The following is a 10855-nucleotide window of genomic DNA, read 5'->3' as shown; positions in this document are numbered from 1 at the left end:
CACACCGAGCACATTTCACTGCAGCACCGTTAACCTAAAAACACCCAGTTTGACCTCTCACCCAGTGTGTTCAGAGGCTCTGGAACCGGTTCACCTGTGGTGAGACAAAGCTGACTGCACAGCCTGCTTCCCTTTGCTGGTGCTTTATACACATTGTGCTGCACCTTCAACGTAAGCGACTACATTTTGGGACATAATATAAAAAGTCATGGGCCAAACATCTGCCGCTCTCAAATTTAATTTAATTTATTTCAATACTTTTAAACTACGTGCCCATTTGAAATATATAATGTTTTGTGTATATTTGTAAATGGGAAAAGTTCAAACAGGCAGCAATTGCCAAATCTTATTTTTTTTATTTAGATTTGTCTTGGCCTTAACCCCCACTTAAAAGATTACGATGCAAATGTAATGTTTGATGTGAACATGTAAGTTTAATATAAAGATCAGAACAGAAAGAAATGGTCAAATATTGGTTTCCGTACCAAGAGTTTAAGACACAGATGATTACACTGAATTTAGTTCACATCTACTGTTTAAACTAGGATGTGCATACAGTGCAAATTATAAGATCGTATTCTTTAAAACCTGCCTATTTTAAGATTGAAGGCTCAGCAGCCTGTAGTTACTACCTGCTCACTGCTGAACTGTAGTCATTGATGTTAAAACAACAGGTATAAATAGTCTAGACATCTTTAATCTGCAACAAAACAAACACGTGTTCTGGGTTTTACATTAATTCATGCTGCCTTGTTCGTTTTCCTCCCTGTTATGTTTTTCTCAAATATTTAAGACCAGTTAAAAGTCTGTGGTATGTAGAAATTATTAAAATACACATTGGTTTTTAAAACACAGCCCTCCTTCAAAGCTTCCTCCTCATGTACCTTGTGTGTGTGTGTGTGTGTGTCTCTCTCTCTCCCCTCCAGACATACACTCTCACACACACTCAGGAGCTTATAATTTCCCAGAGGGCCGTGAGTCTCCGTGCAGACTAACTGCTGTAAGGCTGTCGTAAGACAAGGGTTAAAAACACCAAGTATGATGAAATGACTTTCCAGAGGGCTGAAATCAATTAGCAGCTCTCCGACACCCCCCCCCCCCCCCCCGAGCATGGTGCAAAGGTGAGCAATTGCTGACACTGTTGCTGTGTCAACCCAGCGGTGGGTCTTTTTTGTCCTCCCTCCCTCATGTTGTGCACGTAATTGATCTCCTGCTGTTCTTTCACACAGAAAACATGAAGGTTCTTCTGAGAGGATGTTGGTTCAAAACTCGTAATAACGAGTTTAGTTCTACCGTTTTAATATTAATGACCTAAAAATTATTTCAGACATTTCACAGCATCGTGGAGGGTCTCTGTGGAACCACTCCAGCATTTAGGAAACCTTTCCGGGGTCTTTCAGTTTCTCACAGCGCCGTGAGAGATGTGAAGCAAGAGAACCGTTTTCAAGGAACTGTAATCTTTAAGCTAAAAGTCTGAATCGTATTTAATCACACTGAGAATTGCTGCGACATCCAGACATTTAACCAACCAATCGGCCCAAAGACCAGTCCAGAGTGTGAACACGAAGCCAGCTCGAATAGAGGAAACATCATGTATTCAAAACAGATATATTTATTGTTAATAAGATAAATGTCATGGTTTCTTCTTTCACGCGTTCTAAAACCCTTTTAGGTAAATGTGTGATGTGTGTGTAGCCTTTAGCCTTTTCCAGGTCTGAAAGCGAATAAGTGGACATTAAATTCATTGTGTTCCTCCTATTGTACGTGCAGCCATCATAACATGCTGTCCATGATGCAACCTCGAGGAATCGTTCCTGTCAAGCGTGCACATTTTCCAGATGCTTTGTCTTTGTTTCTGTGTTGTTGTTTTTTTATAAAGCCGACCTGATGACATTAGCTGGAAGCTGAGATGTGAAAAAACAAACTCTAATATCAGTTTTCCTCTGCTGTGTGAGGACAAAGGGACGGCTGTTTTTTTATTAGAATCCTGCTCAATGTCCATTTATTCTCCATTATCTTCTCCCTTCTCCCTCCTCTCCTTTTGTTTCTTCGAACCCACTCCCCTCTTTGTATCTTTGTCTCCGTCTCTCTCCTCCTCATCCTCTCCCAGTATCATTAGCTCTGTGGCCTAGGCGACCCCGTCTCCAGGCAACCGGCGGGAGTGGCGAGGCGTCGAAAGGATTGCAGGTGATTGCAGCAGCGGCAGAATCAGCATCAGCAGCAGCAGAGGAGGCAGTGGGTTTCCACTCTCACACACACACACACACACACACACACACACACACACACACACACACACACACACACACACACACGCTCGCGCGCGCGGTTGCCCCTCTCACTCGCCTGCCAGAGAGGGGTATCTCCTGGGTCACAATTAGCTGATGATGCAATCTACCAGCAGCTATTGTGTCTGACACCAACGCACACGGACGGACTGCATGAGCTGCAGAAGGCAACAAAGCCCAAATTCCTGTTTATACAGTACACTTAATGTGCAAAATACCAAAACCCACACCCCCGTCTGCCTTTTGATCCTGTCGCTCTGTTCGTTTATGGATTCTCCTCGTGACCTTTTTCAACATTTAGGATCCGCAGGGATTGATGCTTTCACTTAGATTCACCTGGTCTGGCTCAGGGATTAACAAGTGGTCTTCAGGGTCCCCTGTGAGGCCTTCAAGGGGCTCCAGAAGCCCTCTGCAAATAAGGGAATGATTCACTTTAGGAGAGTGAATGAAAACAAGAATTTAAAGGATACTATTCTGAACAACCCATATATGCAACTCATGCCCGGAATGATGAAACAGACATTATAAATAGTGTGTGACTAACACTGAGCAGTAGACATTTATTTGTTGTGTAATCAACATGTGCTCATGAGGATTAGCACGTCTGACCAACAAGCACACAGGCTAAACACATTTACATGAGTCTCAGTGTATTTGTGTCAGTGGGTGAATTTGAATAGGTGCAGTGTTTCATTTGAGGCACTGGGGGAAGCACGTCTCCTCTCTGGTACGTGTGACCTACGTGAGACACAATAGTGACACATGAAGAGGCCACAGGAAAGGGCAACGGTCAAACTGCAGGTGTGTGAGATTAGATTAGATCCAAGAGAATGATTGTATCGTGATTATAATTAAAGTGAAATGTGTCACTGACTGAAATCTAAAGTCCTAAGTCCTTAAAACCCTGTCGATCCAAAATAACAGCAGTGTCGGTATTAATATTCAGATCTTGCACATAAGTAAAAGCAGCATTACTCCAGTTGGAAATACTCTGTTACAAGTAAATGTTCATTAAAAATCCTTCTGATGTGAAAGTTTTAGCATTAAAATATGTGCCGAAAGTAAAAGAAAAGCCTATTTACGGTTCATATACTGTATATTATATTTTTGGATAATCATTATGTATGCCTTAATGTGTACATCATTTCCATGTTTGCAGTTGGTCGAGGTGGAGTGCATTTTAATTACTTTATATATACTGCCGGGTAACCTTTCCCCGAAGATCAATGAAGTTTTATCTTATCCTTTAATAATTCATCATCATTCATTTGTTGATTATATTTTGTATTATTAATCTGAACAAGCAAAGTAATAACTAAAGTGATCACTTCAATGCGGTGTGTTATCAAAACCAGAATTGAGTTTTGTGCTTTATTGAAATGTTCTTCCGTTACACAACAGTGATAACGCCGTAGATTAAAACACATAGAGATGCTTTTACTACCTTTGTTACTGATGAAAATGAATACACGTGGCTGGTTTGGGTGAGATTACCATGGCAGCAAAATACACTCATTTACTGTATCAGTGTGTGAACTATTTGGAGCTTCCTTCCACACCCAGAGGACCATATTTGGACATCATGTATCGAAGTAAAATAAAAGACTCTAGACACTGAACTGTGCAGCTCTGCTGCCCCCATGTGGTCAAAACCGACCACATCAAGGGTTTTAGTCGTTCGGAGATGATTTGACACTAACGTTCAATGAGCTTCAACCCTCTCTGTGTGTGCCTCGATTACTGTGCTGAAAAAGAGGAAAACAACATATTTAAATAAGGTCCTACAAAATAGTGTATACAGGACAATCACCTTAGTTCAGCGGATTGAAACAGAACAACACTGTAATCCAATCCACTAAGCTGCTTTTAAGGGGGATTCATGTCTGTGATCCGGCTGATGGACCGTCTTCTGTCTTACTGAGGAACTGAGCTTCTGTTTGCAAAGCTCTACATTTAAGTTTCTGAACTTCCCGGGATGATCCGGGGAAATCTGGACGAGGAGGCATTAAACCTGCAGTCCTGGTTGTTTTTCAGGAGTTTATGTGGTGGGGTTGTGGAAGTATTTCATCAGACTATAAATCATCAGATTATAATGACGAGGTTTCTCAGCACAGAGAGGAATGTACCATCATCCTCTAAATGTAGTTCTCATGTGACATCGCTGCAATGTTCCGATCGTGTCAGTCAGTGAGAGGAAACAAAGTTCCTTCAGGACGACGCGCAACCCTCAGATCATCACTGGCACTGTAACTAAGTACTTTTACTCAAGTACTCCAAGTACTATTATGCTACTTTATACTCCACTACATCTGAGAGAGACATGTTGTACTTTTTACTTCATTTATTTGTCAGCTGTAGTTACGAGTGACCTTTGCAAATTTAGAATTTACATAAAGCCATTTGAATTTGTTCGTCCCCATTGTCCTGTCTCAGATGAGTCGTTGATGGGACTTTTCCCCTCTAAACTGTTCAGATGAGTTCATTTAAAGAATGAAATCAAATCAAGAGATCAAATAATCAAACATTTCTCTAAAAAGATTAGAGATTGATCCAGAATACTGCCAGAATTGTGTGCAGCGGAGCTGTTTTCTTCTTTCCTCTGCATTAATCGTCTCAGATGTATCTAGTTGTTGTGGCCTAAACTACCCAACGTCACAGTATGAGGCGGTTCAAAGAGCTCCACTGAGGGATACGTGTGCATTGATTCATCAGAATCAACAAGCTGATAGTGTAAACATACAAGCACAAGTTTTACTTTTGATACTTTATCATTTTGATTATAATACTTCTGTGCTTTCACTTTTACTTGTAATAGAGTCAAATCATGGTATTGGTAGTTTTACTGCAGTATAAAGACCTGAGTACTTCCTCCACCACTGTCCATGCTGATGTTTTTCATCAAACAGCTTCATATCCATGAAATTGTTGGAGCTCAAAGGCACCGGTTCAGTCCTGAGTCTTCACTCAGTGAACTCATTCAGGTTTCGTTATGTTTAACACCACCAGCTGTGTAAGAAGCCCCTTCTGTTCACCACCATTAACACTCAGTATAGTGAATAATATATGTGAAAGGAAAGCGCACGAGTAACCGCTAACCCACATCTTAGTCATTTTAACACGGAGACCCTTGTTGCTGCACCTTATTAAAAGCTCTCTCTGAATAATTTGCTCCGTTTTTCATCTTTCCAAATCTTTGCAGTCAGTTTCACAGGAAAGAAATCCACCACATGCTCACTCTGAGAGCAATCTGGTGCAGCGAGTTTAGTTGTGCTTTGCCAAGACTGAAGATATTGGCTGTGTGGCTCAACGCAGTACAAAGGAACTCAGTGACATTTGATTAATAGTGCTCAATAACAGGTAATTCACTGACCTGGTTGTGAACAGTTTCTCTTTTCTGTCCACACACTGATGTACGTTGTTAGAAGTAGTTCTCGGATAAACTGTTTAAAATGTGATCCATATATTACCATCGGGAACTGTGTGATTTGTGTTGAGCAGACAACATCTCGGAACCTCCGCTCATCACCACACAGCTGTCTGTATGGATCGATATGACTACAGACAAATAGGGTCATTCACACAGGCAGCTCATTAAACATGTGGACTTTACTGCAGTGAATCCTTTTCTTCATTCAGTTCAGTTACAGTTCAAGATTCAGTTGGTACTCGGCGCTTCCATGACGAGAAATATTTGATCTATTTCCTAGTTTGTTGGTGCTGTTGTCCAGTGGTGAACAGCTGGAAATCTGATGCAACAAAAGAGTTGGAAGCAGAATAAGACATTTTCTATAATGAGTCCCATCAGCAAAGTTCCTTGATGTTTTGTTATTCAGATATAATGAAATCAGTGTACCATCAGTCCTCTATACTTTTGTTTCACAGCCAGCAGGATGAATTGACATCTGGTGTCCACCAGAGGGAGACAGAGTAATATAGAAAATGTTCCTGAAGAGGCTCAACTTGAGGAACTCTCACTTATAAGACGAATAAACAAAAGTAAAGAGACTTAATACAACAATTTTATAAGCATTTGTTCAGTTCACTGAGGCGGCTGCATACAGAAAACTCCATGTGTACTATTTTGACAATGAAACAATTCTGAACTCAAGTCTCACTCACAAGCCTTTTCTGGAGCTTTTGACCACATCCCACTGCCTTCTTCAGTTAAAGGAACTTGCTGAGGTCTCATCACCTGATTTAAAGGCGGACATCTTTTTGTGACTTGATAATAAAATCACAGAAAGAACCAGAAAAAGTAGGTGAACCTTGAACCAAGAATGACGTTTGGCTCTGTACTCTCCTTTTCTTTAAATGTGTATATCACAAGATTACTATGCTGACTTGCTTTATATTTAGACCTCGTATTCATTGTGTATTTCATGCACAGTTCAAGCAACAATTACCACATTACAGGTGCTGAAAGTAAGTTGATCAATGTATAAAACTCCCTAGAATTAAAGTCTTTACTGGTGCAGGAATGTTTCTGTCTCTGAATGTTTCTGTCTCCTTCAGGTGAGACATTTGAGTTTGTTTTTTATTCTTTATTTTAGGAGGCTGAAGCTCCATCCGGCCTGCAGGCTGCTTACACAAGTCACAAGCTGTGGGAAGGAGCCGCTCCGTGCATTATTCACCCCACATCTACATAAGACACAATGGGGCGAACGGTGCCAGACGACTGAGCTGTGTGTGCATATGTTCGCCGTGTGTGAGCTCGCCTCTGAATTTCTTCGCCACCTCTCTGTTCTTTCGATCAAATAATATTTATTTTTTTAACTCATCGACATGCTACATTCACCTCCCTGTCGTTTCTGATTTCTGTACTCAAAATGAGCCCCTGTAGGTTAAAGCCATTTGAAACAATATATATATTAAAAGGATAAAATACATGTATTGCAAAATGGTTTTAGTCACTGTTTCTTTATGTTCAAGATTGAACAACCTGAAAATGTCTCTGCGATGGTTTGAGACGGTCCACAGCTTCATGAAGAACACTTCTGTTCCTGTCGGCCTTAACTTGTCGACATGAACAATGCTGATCATGCCATCGTCTCTGTTTTCAAATTATATTTTCTGGGCTCTGTCACCTTTTTATTTCTTATGACTATACTCTCAGGCCAAAAACCTGCCGATAGAGCAGGAAATGAAAAATGTGTCAGGCCCCTAACATACATCTATTTCTGCCCCTTAGTTCTGTATAGAAGGAGCCCCACACTGTTAAATCCTCCATCCTCCTCGTCTCTGTGTTTGTGTGTTTGCTTTCTCTTTGTTTTCTCTTGTGTCTTTCAGCAGCTCCACACACACACACACACACACACACACACACACACACACACACACACACACACACACACACACACACACACACAACCGAAGATGTTGTTTGTCCTGGTGGTTGTTGTTTTCTTCTGCAGCATCGGTGAAACAGGGAGGAAATCAAGCTGCTGTTGCCGGCTCGGAGCAAAGTAACAAGAAATGACACTGTCTGAACACAAGGACACGAGGACAAACACAGCTGACACGTCTACAGAACGACAACAACGTCAACGTGACGGAACACAGCACAATAAAATGCATGACCTGGCAAATTAAATTCAACGTGATTGAGATAGCCCTAATCCAGGAAATGAAGTGAGTGTGGCGATCAGAGAGAGATTGTATTTCTTTTGAGTGAGTGTCTCTTATGTTGAAGAAGGAAAGAAAGAGAAAGAGAGACATTACATTACATTACAGACAGAATCCAGGACTATTTTCTGTTTGGATCATCAGACAGAAACTCTTATAAATTGATACTGTTGAACTATGTGCATATTATTCATTCATCAACAGTGTGCAGGAGCCTTCATATACCCACATGCAATTTAAAGCTGCACTAATCAATATTTTATACTAACAATGGATCACTTAATTGTGAGTATGTGTGAAAGGTGCTGCTTGTTGGGACAAACCCACAGAGAGTATCACCCAGTTCTCCTCTGGCCTACGGAGCATTTTAGCATCTTTCAGTGACTTGTTTTGGTTTTCCGGCCCACAACTTTATTGTTTTGGTTCGCTGTTGATTCCGGATGCAGCCGGCTGCTGTTTTCAGTGAAAAGACTCTGACAAGCCTCACTTTACGCTACATGTTCAGCACCAAACAGCAGACAGACACCGGTAGCGACTAGCTGGTGACCATAATGGAGCTTTAAGTAGCTTAAGCGACATACATTTCCAAACTATTCTTAACTATATAATTGGATAATATGTTAATTTTGTTACAGTTTGTTTGTGCTGCCCCCATGTGGCCACAAAACAGATACATTAATGCAGAGCTAAGAATTCTTTTGTCTTGTAGTTATTCTTAAATGCCCAATCTGTTATTATTTTTTGTTTGTTGTGTTTTGTCATGTTATTAATTAAAATAATTGAATAATTGACAAGAAATTGAACATAAAGAACTGCTTACAATTATTATTTACTGTAACAGCATATAAACAACATCAGAGAGCCAAGACACATTATGTTTAGCTGTTGTCTAGTTTTAGTCTGTATTATAATATAAGGGCTGTCTATCAACTCAGAGTCATAGCACGTTCCAGTCCTGTGATCAAAATGTTGTCCAGTGTGTATGGTATAGTGACATCTAGTGGTCAGGATGCAGATTGCAACCAGCTGAACGCCCCTCTGCTCACTGCGTGTTGGAGAACGTGAAAATGCAAAAGGCTCCGTCTAGAGCCAGTGTTTGGTTTGTCCATTCTGGGCTACTGTAGAAACACAGTGGCCAAATGTGTAGAGAAAGAAAATAGTTCCTCCATGAAACTGCTCACAACAAGGTCTGTGGAGTATCTTGAGTAACCAGGTCATGAAAGAGACTCTGCTGTTGACCTTTTTTACCAGCATCACACAATGAATGCCTCCTTGAGAGAAGGCCGACATCTCTGAGGCCGATATCTCAAACACTCGCACCAAAACAATCTTGATTGATAAATAGCACGACAGTTAAGAAGGAAAATATGTATTTTAGATTTTGTGGTGAACTGACCCTTAAAAGTAAGACTTTTTAATGCATTTTTGTGTGCTTTTTTTAAAAAAGTGTTTTGGTTTTCAGATCTGCAGCATGTGTGTAAGTTCAGCGTCAGGACAGCAGGCACCTGAACACACACACACACATACACACACACACACACACACACACACACACACTCATTGTAGCTTTGATTTACTTATCTGTTAGCCAGTGATATCCTAACTTGGCTGGAAAAGTCTCCATTGTTCTTTCCACTATGTGAGCACTTTTATCTTTCCACACAAATTCACTCCAAATGGTAGAAGGATCCCCTGGGCTGTCAGCGTTGTGTGCCGACCTCTACGCCCCCTTCGGCCCCCTTCGCCTCGTCAGGAGTTTCTGCTGTTGATGTTGAGGTGCCTCCAAAACCGAGAGCTGCCAACTGAAACCAAACAAGGCGGAGAGGAAATCAAGCACATGCACACAAAAGTCACCAGATGTGAAAAATATGCACACCTCTGGTAGAGAGTGTTTTGGATAAACGGTCAAATTGAGCCCGGTGAAAGGGTTGTCGGAAAGTCTTGCAGTCTTACCTGCTGGAGAGAGAAATGATTACAAAACAAGGAAATCACAAAAATATAAAAAAAAATAAGGCACAGGAAGTTCCACATGCTTTAGTGTTAGAAAAGGAATGACGTCTACCTCTCTATTAAAGCCCCGTGTTCCAGGGAGTAGATGAAGAACAGCGTGATGAATATCTACTCAGTCTCTCTGTTCTTCACACTGTGTTCCGCCCTTTTGGAAATTACTGTTTTTGGCGAGGAAATTCCTGCCGACTGTGAACTTAACAGCAGCTCAGGTCAACCGTTGGAAATGGCAGGTCTGCATGGAAAACATGTCAGGATGTTGTCATCAGCACGCCACCACACGTCTCCTGGATGCGGAGCCACTTTGGGAAAAAATGGAATTCCAATGAGCTCAGACTTCCTGGCGAGTGACTCAGAACAAACTGTCTGACAGCTGACGGAGGCTCTTATTTACTCTTAACGAGCCGTTGGGGAAAACCAACAATATGTTCGCTGTGTGTAAACATTAGAGCTCGACTGACATACCAGCAGGCTGATATTACTGTTTGATATCGGCTTATCGCAGACAAGTTGGTATCGGTGTGTATGTTGACGGAGAGAAATTGCAGCATCTGAATGCTTTGGTGACGCTTTATTTCACAGATTCGTCCTTTCTTTTTAAATTTCACCTCTTTTGAATGTTATCAAGCCCTTCAGACAGACGTTTTTAGTTATTATCACTCCCAGATGTATGCTTCAGAAGGACCAAACTGCCCTCGGGAACCTTTCTGGAAATAACTATGTGCTTTGGTACTAATAATAGAGAAATTACTGTCGAGATGTAGTTCAATTGCTGGACTCTCAATCAATTAATCAATTAAATGAATTGTTCAACTGTAATATATAATATATAGTCAGGAGTCTGAATGTTTCCGGCCTTACATAGTATCAGTCGGGCTCTGTTGCATCTCCTGGTCCTCTGCCCCCGACAATACTGTACTGCATCCAGTATTGTGTTG

The sequence above is a fragment of the Pholis gunnellus genome (genome assembly GCF_910591455.1).
Source record: "Pholis gunnellus genome assembly, chromosome: 7".
Lineage (NCBI taxonomy): Eukaryota > Metazoa > Chordata > Actinopteri > Perciformes > Pholidae > Pholis > Pholis gunnellus.
The sequence above is the reverse complement of the archived record's forward strand: the minus strand, read 5'-3'. Positions refer to the sequence as shown.